The sequence below is a fragment of the Hyla sarda genome, chromosome 13 (genome assembly GCF_029499605.1).
Source record: "Hyla sarda isolate aHylSar1 chromosome 13, aHylSar1.hap1, whole genome shotgun sequence".
In the NCBI taxonomy this organism is placed as follows: domain Eukaryota; kingdom Metazoa; phylum Chordata; class Amphibia; order Anura; family Hylidae; genus Hyla; species Hyla sarda.
The window spans coordinates 47,376,050-47,391,927 of NC_079201.1; the positions used below are offsets into that span (position 1 = coordinate 47,376,050).

The 15,878-nt window shown below is 42.7% G+C and overlaps 1 protein-coding gene across 2 annotated transcripts in view; it reads left to right on the forward strand.

Annotated features, from left to right (window-relative positions):
• The window catches only part of SEPTIN9 (septin 9), a 366,436-nt gene that overhangs the window by 152,530 nt on the left and 198,028 nt on the right, over nt 1-15,878 (forward strand). The window lies entirely within an intron of this gene.

The following is a 15,878-nucleotide window of genomic DNA, read 5'->3' on the forward strand; positions in this document are numbered from 1 at the left end:
TTTCATAGTCTCGATCTCAATTTGGAGAGGTCACAACTTGCTCCATAATACACTGATTCTCCCTCCGGAGAAGTATCTCCCAAAGGACAGACCATTTGTGCCCCCAACCTGCCATTTAATCATTCAGAGTTTCCCCCCCTCTTCAAGCTGACAGCTCCCATTTGCTTTGGCTTATGGGTTAACCCTACCTTTTAGCCAAGAGAACTATATGTTGTGCCATTCCTCTCTTATACCTCCTAAATATTTATAAATAGATTGGCAACTGGGTGTTACCATTCTCAGGGAGTGCTTCCCAATCTGAGCATTATCTGGACAGTGTCAGAGTTTATAAGAACACCCCTCCTCCCAACTGATAACACCTACTTGTTAATTTATTTAATACATTTCTAGGAGTAATTAAAAAGGAATGGTGATTTAAGAAAAGATGTTCTAGAATTGTTATTTCATGGGGAAAAGAAACATGACAGGAGAACTGACAGATCCTCTTTAAGGCATATGGATGTAATCAAAAGAATTCCTCCTCTTAGGAGCCACCCTCAACTGGAAAGGAGTGCTGCTGCATGAGGTGTCTATAGCATATCACTGTGGAAATAGCTTTTTCTTATTTTTCTACTTGCTTTAGGTTTGGCATCAACAGATATATTTTCTACTAGCTGAGTACCCGGCACTGCCTGGTTTTTCCTACCTTATCCTTGTGGGGGAGGAAAATCGACAAAGGAGGAAGCTTTTGTCCTCATATCCCATCCCTAAATCCTGACCCCATATCCCCTCCTCATATCCCGACCCCAAGTCCCCTCCTCATATTCCTACCTCATATCCTGTCCTCATATTTTGTTCTCATATCTCAACACCATATCCCGTCCTTATATTCTGTCCTCATATCCCATCCCTATATCCTGTCCTCATATCCCGCCCCATATCCGGCCCCCATATCCCATCCTCATATCCCGTCCCCATATCTAATCCTCATTTCTAATCCTCATATCCCGTCCTCAGGTAGGGATGTGTTGTGGTAAAGATATTGTAAAATGGAAATAAAAGGGGTGTGGCTTAAAGGGTGGGCGTGTCTTTGCAACATGTGGCATGGAATGCAGGGAGGGTGTGGCTTGCCAGCTGGACTGACACATTCACCAGGAGATGCAGAGCGGAGCTTGTGGAGTATAGTACCAGAAGTCCTATATACAGTACTTGCATGTACTTGAAACAAAAACCCAATCTTTCACATATGGGGCCGGTTAGGGGTTAATTTAACTATTATATAATTTTGTTTAACATGTAAGTAACATGTGACCAAGTATTATCAAAATATCTCCAGCCGTTTGGAAGTTATGCAGTAACATATATTTCCCATAGACTTGTATGGCACTTTGGCACTTTAACCCCTTAAGGACGCAGGGCGTAAATGTACGTCCTGGTGAGGTGGTGCTTAACGCACCAGGACGTACATTTACGTCCTAAGCATAACCGCGGGCATCGGAGCGATGCCCGTGTCATGCGCGGCTGATCCCGGCTGCTAATCGCAGCCAGGGACCCGCCGTCAATGGCCGACGCCCGCGATCTCGCGGGCGTCCGCCATTAACCCCTCAGGTGCCGGGATCAATACAGATCCCGGCATCTGCGGCAGTTCGCAATTTAAAAGAACGATCGGATCGCCCGCAGCGCTGCTGCGGGGATCCGATCATTCATAACGCCGCACGGAGGTCCCCTCTCCTTCCTCCGTGCGGCTCCCGGCATCTCCTGCTCTGGTCTGAGATCGAGCAGACTAGAGCAGGAGATGACCGATAATACTGATCTGTTCTATGTCCTATACATAGAACAGATCAGTATTAGCAATCATGGTATTGCTATGAATAGTCCCCTATGGGGACTATTCAAGTGTAAAAAAAAATGTAAAAAAATGTAAAAGTAAAAGTAAAAAAAAAAAGTGAAAAATCCCCTGCCCCAATAAAAAAGTAAAATGTCCATTTTTTCCTATTTTACCCCCAAAAAGCGTAAAAAACATTTTTTATAGACATGTTTGGTATCGCCGCGTGCGTAAATGTCCGAACTATTAAAATAAAATGTTAATGATCCCATACGGTGAACGGCGTGAACGAAAAAAAAAATAAAATCCAAAATTCCTACTTTTTTAATACATTTTATTAAAAAAAAAATTATAAAAAATGTATTAAAAGTTTTTTATAGGCAAATGTGGTATCAAAAAAAAGTACAGATCATGGCGCAAAAAATGAGCCCCCATACCGCCACTTATACGGAAAAATTAAAAAGTTAGAGGTCATCAAAATAAAGGGATTATAAACGTACTAATTTGGTTACAAAGTTTGTGATTTTTTTTAAGCGCAACAATAATATAAAAGTATGTAATAATGGGTATCATTTTAATCGTATTGACCCTCATAATAAAGAACACATGTCATTTTTACCATAAATTGTACGGCGTGAAAACAAAACCTTCCAAAATTAGCAAAATTGCGTTTTTCGTTTTAATTTCCCCACAAAAATAGTGTTTTTTGGTTGCGCCATACATTTTATGATATAATGAGGTATGTCATTACAAAGGACAACTGGTCGCGCAAAAAACAAGCCCTCATACTAGTCTGTGGATGAAAATATAAAAGAGTTATGATTTTTAGAAGGCGAGGAGGAAAAAATGAAAACGTAAAAATTAAATTGTCTGAGTCCTTAAGGCCAAAATGGGCTGAGTCCTTAAGGGGTTAAGCAAAAACCCCGACCCTGACAAATGGGGGCAAGTAAGGGTTAAATTACTATCCTATGTTTGTTGTTGAAATATAAGTAACATGTGTGTCAAGTTTATTGTTAATATCTTTAGCCGTTTGGACGTGATGCTGGAACATACACACATACATACATACACACTCACACACATTGAGTTTTAAATATATAGACTAGCTGAGTACCTGGCGTTGCCCGTTCTTTTCTTCCTAATCCTTGTTGTGGAGAAAAATCAACATAGAAAGCTTTTGACTTCATATCCCATCTTCATATATTATTGTCATATCCCAAACCCATTTCCCGACCTCCTTTCCCGTCCTCCTATACTGTCCTCCTATCCCGTCCTCCTATCTCTACCTCCTATCTCGACCTCCTATCCCGTCCTCATTTCTCATCCTCCTATCTCGACCTCCTATCTCAACCTCCTATCCCGACCTCCTATCCTGACCCGAAATATGTATACCAGGTATTGAAATATCTCCAGCCGTACGGAAGTTATGTGGGAACATAAATTTCCCATTGATTTGCATGGGACTTTAAACAAAAACCCCGACCCTCACAAATAGAGGTATTTAAGGGTTAAATTAACTATCCTATATTTTAAGTGGACAAATAAGTAACATGTGACCAAGTATTATCGAAATATCTCCAACCGTTTGGAAGTTGTGCAGTAACATATATTTCCCTTAGATTTGTATGGGACTTTAAATAAAAACCCCGACCCTGGCAAATGGGGGTGGGTAGGGGTTAAATTACCTATCCTATGTTTGTTGTTGACATATAAGTAACATGTGTGCCAAGTTTCATGTTAATATCTTTAGCCGTTTGGACGTGATGCTGGAACATACACACATACACACACACATTGAGTTTTATATATATACTAGCTGAGTACCCGGCGTTGCCCGGTTTTTCCTTCCTAATCCTTGTTGGGTAGGAAAATAAACAAAGGAGGAAGCTTTTGACTTCATAACCCGTCCTCATATATTGTTGTCATATCCCAACCCCATATCCCGTCCTCATATCCTGACCTCCTATCCCGTCCTCATATCCCGTCCTTATATCCTGTCCTCCTATCCCGTCCTCTATCCCGTCCTCCTTTCTCGACCTCCTATCCCGTCCTCCTATCTCGACCTCCTATCCGGTCCTCCTATCTCGACCTCCTATCCCAACCTCCCATCTCAACCTCCTATATCAACCTCCTATCCCGTCCTCCTATCCTGACCTCCTATCCCGTCCTCTTATCTCGACCTCCTATCTCGACCTCCTATCCCGGCCTCTTATCCCGTCCTCTTATCCCGTCCTCCTATCTCGACCTCATATCCCGTCCTCCTATCTCGACCTCCTATCCCGACCTCCTATCCCTTCCTCCTATCTCGACCACCTATCCCGACCTCCTATCCCGACCCGTAATATGTGTACCAGGTATTGAAATATCTCCAGCCGTACGTAAGTTATGTGGGAACATACATTTCCCATTGATTTGCATGGGACTTTAAACAAAAACCTACCCGGCGTTGCCCGGTTTTTCCTTCCTAATCCTTGTTGGGGAGGAAAATAAACAAAGGGGGAAGCTTTTGACTTCATATCCCATCCTCATATATTGTTGTCATATCCCAACCCCATATCCCATCCTCATATCCTGACCTCCTATCCTGTCATCATATCTTGACCTCATATGCCATCCTCACATCCGTCTTCATATCCCGACCTCCTATCCCAACCTCCTTACCCGTCCTCCTATCTTGACCTCCTATCTCAACCTCCTATCCTGACCTCCTATCCCGTCCTCCTATCTCGACCTCCTATCCCGACCTCCTATCCTGTCCGCATATCCCGTCTTCCTCTCTTGACCTCCTATCCCAACCTCCTAAACCGACCTCCTATCCCATCTTCCTATCTCGACCTCCTATCCCGACCTCCTATCCCGTCCTCCTATCCAGTCCATCTATCCTGACCTCCTATCTCGACCTCCTATCCCGTCCTCCTATCCTGACCTCCTATCCCGTTCTCATATCCCGTCCTCCTATCACGACCTCCTATCCCGACCTCCTATCCCGTCCTCCTATCTCGACCTCCTATATCGACCTCCTATCCCGACCTTCTATCCCGTCCTCATATCCTGACCTCCTATCTTGTCCTCCTATCCCATCCTCCTATCCCATCCTCCTATCCTGACCTCCTATCTCAACCTCCTATCACCCTCCTCCTATCCCCTCCTCCTATCCCCTTCTCCTATCCCCTCCTTCTATCCCGTCCTCCTATCCCGACCTCCTATCTCGACCTCCTATTCTGTCCTCCTATTCCGTCCTCCTATCCCGACCTCCTATCTCGACCTCCTATCCTGACCTTGTATCCCGACCTGTAATATGTGTACCAGGTATTGAAATATCTCCAGCCGTACTGAAGTTATGTGGGAACATACATTTCCCATTGATTTGCATGGGACTTTAAACAAAAACCCCGACCCTCACAAATGGGGGTAGCTAAGGGTTAAATTAACTATTACTATATTTTAAGTGGACATATAAGTAACATGTGACCAAGTATTATCAAAATATCTCCAGCCGTTTGGAAGTTATGCTGTAACATGTATTTCCCATTGACTTGTATGGGACTTTAAACATAAACCCCGCCCCTGGCAAATGAGGATCAGTAAGGGTTAAACTACCTATGTTTTTTGTTGACATACAAGTAACATGTGTGCCAAGTTTCATGTTAATATCTTTATCCGTTTGGACGTGATGCTGGAACATACACACATACATACATACATACACACATGTTGAGTTTTATATATATATATATATATATATATATAAATATATAGATACTAGCTGAGTACCCGGCGTTGCCCGATTTTTCCTTCCTGATCCTTGTTGGGGAGGAAAATAAACAAAGGAGGAAACTTTTGACTTCATATCCTGTCCTCATATATTGTTGTCATATCCCAACCCCAAATCCCATTCTCATATCCCATCCTCCTATCCCGACCTCCTATCCCGACCTCCTATCCTGACCTTCTATCCCAACCTCCTATCCCAACCTCCTATCCCGTCCTCCTATCCTGTCATCCTATCCCGTCCTCCTATCCTGACCTCCTATCTCGACCTCCTATTTTGACCTACTTTCCCGACCTTCTATCCCGTTCTCCTATCCTGTCCTGCTATCTCGACCTCCTATCCCATCCTCCTATCCCGTCCTCCTACCTCGACCTCCTATCTCGACCTCCTATCCCGTCCTCCTATCCCATCCTCCTATCCCGAACTCCTATCCCGTCGTCCTATCCCGTCCTTCTATCTCGACCTCCTATTCTGTCCTCATATCTCGACCCTATATCCCGACCCCCTATCCTTACCTCCTATCCCGTTCTCCTTTCCCGTCCTCATATCTCGACCTCCTATCCCATCCTCCTTTCCTGTCCTCCTTTTCCATCCTCCTATCCCGACCTTCTATCCCGTCCTCCTATCTCGACCTCCTATCTCGACCTCCTATCCCGTCCTCCTATCTCGACCTCCTATCCCGACCTCCTATCCCGACCATCCCGTCCTCCTATCTTGACCTCCTATCTCGATCCGTAATATGTGTACCAGGTATTGAAATATCTCCAGCCGTACGGAAGTTACGTGGGAACATACATTTCCCATTGATTTGCATGGGACTTTAAACAAAAACCCAGACCCTCACAAATGGGGGTAGTTAAGGGTTAAATTAACTATCCTATATTTTAAATGGCCATATAAGTAACATGTGACCAAGTATTATCGAAATATCTCCAGCTGTTTGGAAGTTATGCAGTAACATATATTTTCCATAGACTTGTATGGAACTTTAAACAAAAACCCCAACCCTGGCAGATGAGGGTGAGTAAGGGTTAAATTACCTATCCTATGTTTGTTGTTGACATATAAGTAACATGTGTGCCAAGTTTCATGTTAATATCTTTAGCTGTTTGGACTTGATGCTGGAACATACACACATACATACACACACACACACACACACACATATACACACACACACATATACACACACACATACACACACACATTGAGTTTTATATATATAAATTAAATCAAATATACAAACATTTATTAGAACTCTTTACTCTTTTTTTAAAGGGGCTACACAGAATTAGACAAACACAGCTTATTTATTTCAGGAACAGTACAGTTTTATGTGCGGTAATACAATTCAGTCCTATTCATTGCCATGAAGCTCAACTGTATTACCATGCTCAACCCATGTACAGATGAGGCATTGTTTCGGCAAGGAAGCAGCCATGCTTTTTATCCTAAATGGACATGTCCAAATTTTTGATCGGTTTAAGGTTGTGACCGATTGTTAGAATGTACGTAGAAAAAAGAACAGCTGACCTAGAAAATTCCATAGGCTAACATGCTCTTCTCTATTCCTTTTTCTAATAACAGTGCTTACTTAACTGAATTGCTGCACTACACAATACAGTTAAATTTTGAATGAATCAGTCCTAATAATAACTTAACATGAACAAATGTGGTATATAACCAGACATCCTTTTCCTGATTTTTACATACCTTGCAATGACTGAGATGCTTTTGCAGGTAGAGTCATTTGATGCCATGTGTATTGTGAAATCTTTATTATTGCAGCTTCTATTTCTGAATCTCATAAAAAGGATATGTACATCTTCCCATACACTTTATCTACACAAAATAACAATAAAACTTTGCAATAGGTCTTGTTTTAAAATCTCCTATTGTTTTCTTTCTGCAGCGCCCATGCAGACCTATACATTTCCATAATCACTATGACAGGGAAAAAGGAATAAGACTGAAGGATCAGACTCTATATGATTTGTTTTAGTCTATTACAATGGAGACACATACAGTATCTCCCATAAGTAAGTGCACCCCTCACATTTTTGAAAATATTTTATTATATCTTTTCATGTGACAATACGGAAGATTTTACAGTCTGCTACAATGTAAAGTAGTGAATGCCCAGCCTGTATAACAGTGCTTAATGTTGTAACTCAATACACAGCCATAAATGTCTACACCTTGGCAATGAAAATGACTACACCCTTAAGTGCAAATGTCCAAATTGGGCCCAAAGTGTCAATATTTTGTGTGGGGCTGATTATTTTCCAGCACTGCTTCAGGCCTCTTGGGCATGGAGTTCACCAGAGCTTCACAGGTTGCCGCTGGAGTCCTCTTCCACTCCTTCATGATGACATTACAGAGCTTGTGGATGTTGCACTCACCCCTTCAGTTTGAGGATGCGTGACACCATCTGAACCAAATAAGTTTATCTTGGTATCATTGGACCACAGTACATGGTTCCAGTTATCCATGTACTTTGTCCTTTTGTCTTCAGAAAACTGTTTGCGGCTTTCTTTGCTTCATTTCTAGAAGAGGCTTTCTTTTGGGAAACAGCCATGCAGTGTGTGTACTATGGTCTAAGCACTGACAGGCTAACTTCAACCCCTTCAGCCTCTGCAGCAATGCTGGCAGCACTCTTACATCTATTTCCTGAAGAGAACCTCTGGATATGATGCTGAGCACATACACTCAACTTCTTTGGTCAACCGTTGCAAGGCTTGTTCTGAGTGGAACCTGTCCTTTGAAACTGCTGTATGTTCTTGCCTTCCGTGCCACAGTTTAGTTTTAGGGTCTTGGCAATCTTCTCATAGCTTAGGCCATGTTTATGTAGATTCTTTCTTCAGATCCTCAGAGAGTTCTTTGCCATGTGGTGCCATGTTAAATTTCCAGGGACCAATACTCGAGAGCATGAGAGGAATAATGCCAAATTTAACTGAAAACACAAGAAAAAATAGGAGCGCAATCCTAGTGCATGATATCTGGTGGAAAAAATATTAGAGAAAGGTGTAGTTTTGTTATGCTCACCAATGTGGGTTATGTTAAGAGCATAACATCTGTGATAACGTATCAGGAGTGGGTCAGCAGCCTTGGAATACCCGATTTTCGGTGGATCTCAGCAGATAAACAGCAGCATTATTTCAGAACAAAATACCTCCAAACTCGGCGCTTCTCCCAAGAATAGTAATACTTTATTGGATAAATATTCATACAGGATGTGGTGTGCACTGGTCGACACGTTTCGGGCAAGGGTTGAGCCCTTTCTCAAGTTGTGCATGGTATAAATCATATATAGCTCTTATTTTATACTCGTGAATAGGTACACAGGTAAAACTTCCGGGTGCAGAATTGCCCGGAAGTTGCTTACGCCCAGCCCTCGGCTTCAGTATTAAAAAAAACATCCCCATTCAGTTAAAATTAGTAAAAAGTCATAAACATTATCAAAATCACATTTTGTTAAAACATTGTTCATAAACATCATGTTAAAAACAAGGAAATCATAATCCCTTCATGTTTGCGGGGATGGATCGCAGCTATAGTAAAAGCAGTAGCTTCGCGGCTGCTGTGCGCATAGCAGGCTTAGTGTTGCAGACAACTGCTGAGGACAACCTCTGAGAAGAACGGGGCTTGTCTGCAGCTGTATATGGAAATCCAGGAGTTGTCTGCCTCAAGATGTTACAGTGTTCGGGGGGAAGTTAGACTGTGACAAGTACAGGTATCCACTACATGGGAGCGCTGATCCCTGTGTTGTTCAAAGTGTCAGAGGACACTGAGTATGATAGTGATGCGTGATTCAGATTTCTGTTGCGAGGGAGAGCACTGATCGTGGTATTAGGCTGGGTTCGCACCACGTTTTTCAAGTACGTTTCCCGTATAAGTTTTCATTACTGAAAATGTATGAACCGTATTGAAAACCGTATACATAGACAAATAATTGGTTGCGTACGGTTTGCTTGCAATACGGTTTTCTCCCGTACTCAAAACCGTGGTTGACCACAGTTTAGTCTCCGGTTTAAAAACCGTACAGCAACCGCATATGTTTTTTTTAACATGGACGTCAATGGGAAACGCATATGTATACGGTTCTATACGGGAAACCGTATACGTTTTTTACTTTGCACATGCGCATTTGCATCCTAAAGTCCCCACCCAAGACCCCTCCCATTAAAAATGGACAAAATTTTCTAAAACGTATGTTTTTTTTTTTTTATAAAAACGGAAGGAACTGTATGTACTTTTAAAAGCAGTATACAGTTTAAAAATGCATGCGGTTAACTTTTTCCCATACTGTTCCGTCCGTTTTTTTGCCATACGATTTTCTTTAGAAAAACGGATTGACAACAGTATGGCAAAAACGAGATGTGAACCCAGCCTAAGGCTGGGTTCCCATTATGTTTTCTCCCATACGGGAGCGCATACGGCAGGGGAGAGCTAAGAACTTGCACTCCCGTATGCCTTTCTATGCCCTCCCATATGTAATTCATTTCAATGAGCCGACCGCCCCATATGCGCTTTTACAACTGAACCTAAAACCATGGTCGACCAACGTTTCACTGTGGCCGGCTCATTGAAATGAATTACATACGGGAGCGAATAGAAAGGCATACGGGAGCGCAAGTTTTTAGCTCTCCTCTGCCGTATGTGCTCCCGTATGGGGGGAAAACGTAATGGGAACCCAGCCTAACTCGGAGTGCCAGAGGACAGTAAGTGTGATGATAATAAGACAATATCATTTGTGTGCCATTGATGATAATGAGAATTCTTCAGTTATCAGATATAAAAGTGCGGGAGATGATATAGAATATTGTTAGTAGTCCCCTTCTTTTTTCTTGCAGCATTTTTCTATGCATAAATAACAGTGATTGTGGCACGATTGTATGGAGCTAATGTTAGTATAAAATCATTAGTATAATAGTGGTTATATTGTATATATTCAATATATTCATAGGTTATTAGGAGGTTAAATTGAATGACAGTTTAGGTATATTAGACCATAGTTAGTAGTACTTGATTAGTGAGTGGTTGTGAATAATTTCATATTGCAGCCTGATGATACATATTAGGCTGGTTTTATATATTCATAGATTAATAGGAGGTTAAATTAAAGTCATCCCACCAGTTCCAATAGCCCCTTTCAGAAGGGCACCAACCCTAAAAAATATGTTGTTGCCAAGCCAGCTTAAGCAACATAAACAAAACAAACCAGTGGGAAAAGTTCTAAATGTGGGAAAGCGCGCTGCCACTGCTGTAATGAAATCCATCATGGAGTAACCACCTTCTCCTCTTTTTCCAATAATATTTTGTGCCCAATAAAACATTGACTATCATGTGCCAAATCCTATATCATCTACTTGTTGGATTGCTGTTGTGGCCAACAGTATATTGGGAGGACAGTACAACCTTTACGATGTAGGATTAATAAAGCACAGGCAAAATGTCAGAAATGGATTCCAGCTACACCCCTTTTCAAGACACTGTGCCCTAAAACATCCGGATAACAAACGACCCTTCCAGGTCACCCCCATTGATCATATTCCAGACACTGCCTCCGACAGATTTGAGCAACTGAAGAAACAGGAGGTCTTCTGGATATATAAAATGGGCACTTTATCCCCGGAGGGACTCAATGAAATTTCCTACACCATTATCAACTGAACTGATACATAAGCAGCTAGTGGTGTCCCTCTGAAGCTTTTTAGGTGACATCCTACTCCTAGTATTGTCCCCATAACACTTGCTCTCACAAAGTAGAGACGAGTTGTACTAAACCTAACTTAAAAATCTATTTAATACACTTGCTCCTATAATTGTCCTCATAATTTTGAGACGAGTTATAAATTCTGCAGGGTACCCAAACTTTTGCAGACACCATTTTTTTGTTTTCTATTATTTTGAAAGTGTAAATGATGGAAATAAAATCTAACTTTTGTTGACATATTATAAGAATGTCTAATCTGTAATTTGATGCCTTTTGGAGATTTTTCCATCTTTCCTTGGCTTCTTTATCCACATTAATACAAATTTTTACCTGGGGTGCCCAAACTTTTGATCCCCACTATACAGTATATGATTTATACCATGCACAACTTGAGAAAGGGCTCAGTCAGAGCCCAAAACGTGTCGACCAGTGCACACCACATCCTGTATGAATATTTATCCAATAAATGTATTATTATTCTTGGGAAAAGCGTCGAGTCTGGAGGTATTTTGTTCTGAAAAAACGCTAATGTCTAATTTAAGACATCTGCTCCCCATTCTCACCTGAGACCTTCTAACACTAACAAGTAACACTGTCAGGATTCGGCAGGCTGGTGGTGGATCCTCTGTGTCAGTGAGGGATTGGCGTTAACCGTACTGGAGGATCGGTTCTAAGTTGCAAAGCGGGATGGTCTTGCTGCGGCGGTAGCAACCAGGTCATGTCTTCCGGTAGCGGCTCAACCTCACTGACTGCTGAGACAGGCGAAGTACAAAGGAGGAGGCAGAAGCGTGGTCGGACGTAGCAAATGTCAGAGCAAGCGGCAAAGGTTCACAGGCGAGAGGACAATAGCAACGGGTACGGCAACGGGCAAGGCAATACACAACTGTAGGGAACGCTATCAAAATGTCTTAAATAGGCAGGGACACAGTGGGGGAATCAGGAACCAGCGCATCAATTATTGGTGCGCTGGCCCTTTAAATTTACCATAGACGGCACGCGCGTGCCCTGGGGAGCGGGGCCGCGCGAGCCGGAATGCCGGGGATGGGGCCGCAGCATGCCGGAGCGCAGGTGAGAAGGAGGGGGACGCGGCGCGTGAGGGATGGCCAGCCGCCACGCGAGCCGCGTCCCCTGGACAGTAGGACCCGCGCTCCCGGTCGGTGTCTCTGACCGGGAGACGCCTGGGACCGGGGGCAACGGAGGTAGGCAGCGGGCGCTCTGATCCGGAGGCGGGGATCGGAGCGCTCGCTGTAACACACATGACACCTGGGAGGAAAATGGATTATTGGACCCAATTTGGACAATGCCAAGGTTTAGACATTAATGGCCGTGTGTTGAGTTATTTTGAGGGGACACAACATTAAACACTGTTATACAGGCTGTGCACTCACTACTTTACATTGTAGCAATGCGTAATTTATTCAGTGTTGTCACATAATAAGATATAATAAAATATTTACAAAAATGTGAGAAGTGGACTTACTGATGTGAGATACCATAGATCTGCATAGGAGTTATACTGTAGATGCAAGATGGTAGAACATTGTTGTCAATGCTTTATGCAATAGCATTTGCAAAAGTGGATCTACCTTTTAAAGCAACCAATGAATTCTTAAAGTGTTCCTGTCTGCTGGTCAAAACTTTCAAAATATCCTAGCGACAGAGGCCATTTAAACATGTGATGTAATCACTCCGTGTTAATATAGAGGGGAAGCTTTGCAACTTATGCCATGGGAAATCATGATGTTTGTTTATGCCTGTGGAAAGAGATACTCATGACCAAAGTGCAATGATCTTATAATATAGAAGGGAAGTCTTAGGACATTTGCACAAGGGCAAAAACCTTGATCGTGCACAGCACTACACTGCGACTTTCTCCGAGTCGTGATCAGAGCAGGGTGGTTCCCATTCATTTCATTTGGAGCTTCATGTCATGTCACTCCCTTATTGCATGGTTCACCATCATCCATTGCATCCCTGGGAGATGTTTTTATTGTATAGTGATTTTTTTGTATGTTTATGATGTGAATTAGCAAGGTTTGCACATCGAAAACCACAGGGTAATGGCGATGTGAACATACCTCTAGGAGGTTGAAATACACTGTAAGTTCTTTGACAGCCCTCAGTCACCAGTGTCTGTTGCTCTACTAGCAGTCTGTATTCATATTCACATATGTGTCACAAATATGTGTTCCTTGTAGCCCTATCAGTTTACAGTATGCGTCTTCGGTATGCACACTACAGAATCTCCGGAGACTCCATCTGCTGTGGGTGCCACTAAAATCCTTCAGAGATAGGATTGCGCAGACATGCATCGTCACCATTGACAGCAATGCAGTCCATGTGGATGTCTACTGAAAGAATGAGCATGTTTATTCTTTCGGCAGGTCCTGAGAATTTCTGTCACAGAAATTCTGCATTGTGAAAGGTGTAGCAGAATCACATTGAAAACAATGGAAGGCTGCTGCACCGGAATTTCTGAATGGAGTTTCTGAGCGAAGTCCCCTCAGAAATTCTGTAGTGGGAATGTACTCTTACAGAATTTTCATGCTGAGAAATTCCAGAGCAGCAGTCTCCCATTGTCTTCAATGGCATTCTGCTGCATTGTGCACACTGCAGAATATCCGTGGAGGAATGTTTAAATTCCAGAGATATTCTGGGAAGACATTCCGTCAGCTGCAGGCAGCACCAAAACCCATTGCACTAGGACTGCATAGATATATGTCCTCACTATTGACATCAATGAAGTACACGAGGATGTCAGCAAAAAAATGAATATACTTATTCTTTAGGTGGAGATTCTCAGCTACGAAAAATCTGCAGTGAGCACAGTGCACCAGAATCCCATTGAAGACAATGGGAGGCTGCTGCACCAAAAATTCTGTAGTGTGACGGTAACTGAACACGTTTTTTTTTTTTCAGACATCGCACATTGTATTACACATTTTAAAATTCAGGAGCTTTGCTTACACTATGGAGATATTTCATGGGGAGACTCCATCAGCTGTGGATGCCATTGAAATCCTGCGGACATGTGATATCAACATTGACATCAGTTCACAAGGCCCCAGCACCTTTCAAACAAGTAATATGGTGTGCCTTTTATGCTTTCAAATCAGATGTGTAATCTTACGGTCAGACCAGGACTTGCAGGCACAATATATACCGAACATGGAGCCCATATTACACCTGTGTAATACTGTCCTCACTTTTAATTTGGGAACGGTATGGTCAAACATGCATTATATTGTTGTTTCAAAGTAACAGGTGCAGTTTCACATACCTCCACTACATCAACCTGCAGGCAGTTCTGTCATGTTGGCTTCTCAACTATCTTAGACAGAGGACACCAAGTAACTGGACACGGGGTCTGGCATTAGAATGAGTACAAACAAGAACTTAAAGGGATTTTTTTTACATTTAGACATTTAAACTCTCAAGACATACCTTGTCTGATAGAGGGTATGTTTGATGCAATAAGTCTGCAGGGCTATTCTTAAATGGGCTCTTTCAGTAAAAAATTTTTTTTGCTATTGCACTCCTAATAGTAAATAAAAAATAAAAAATCTTTCCAATGTACTTTGTTTTAAGAAAAATGAAGTTTTCTATGTTTAATTTGTGTTTAAAAAAGCTGCCACTAGGTGTCTCTCTACTTGTCCAGAGCACATTTTCCCCAATCTTTGGCACAGACTTTGGACTCCTGCTGGTCTGGCAGAAGTCCAAAACCAGGAACTGGTGAGAGTTTTTTTTTTTTTTGCAGCCTTATCCAATCAGAGCTCATCTCACACACTGAACTGCTCTGGGCTGTGTGTAGCAGAGTGAGGGAGGAAGTTCTCCCCTGTATGGCTTCAAATGATGCCACACCTGCTGGGTAACGCCCCTTCCCAGTCTGGCTGAGACTGAGCAGAAAATACAGAGCAATTTCCAGGTAGAAAACTAAAAAATAATAAAAATAAAGGCAGGGGGTGGTTTATCATGATGGGGGCAGTGAACTGGGAGGATTATACAATTTAACAAGATCACGAGATGTACTCTTTAAGTAGAATGCAAAAAGTTTGTCTTTTCTACTGTTTACAACACAGTGTTTTTTTTTTACAACTTTCCCTATTACTTAACAGTATGGATTAGCACTGTAAACAAGTGGCCAGATGCTGAATATTAAAGGAGTACTCCGGCGCGCACTTTTTTCCTTTTATCCCGTCCGGGCTGCAAAATAAAAGAAAACACACTCTCTCTTACCTGCCAACGAGCCCCCGGAGCTCCGGTACACTCCGCTACAGGTGTTCGGTCCCCGGGCTGTATTCTTCTTACTTCCTGTTAGCCCGGCACGTCACACAGAGTTTCAGCCTATCACCGGCCGAGGCGGGACATCGCTGCGGCCGGTGATAGGCTGAAGCTCCGTGTGACGTGCCAGGCTAACAGGAAGTAAGAAGAATACAGCCCGGGGAACGAACACCTGTACTGAAGTGTACCGGAGCTCCGGGGGCTCGTTGGCAGGTAAGAGAAAGTGTGTTTTCTTTTATTTTGCAGCCCGGACGGGATCAAAGGAAAAAAGTGTGCGCCGGAGTACTCCTTTAACTTTCTATGAA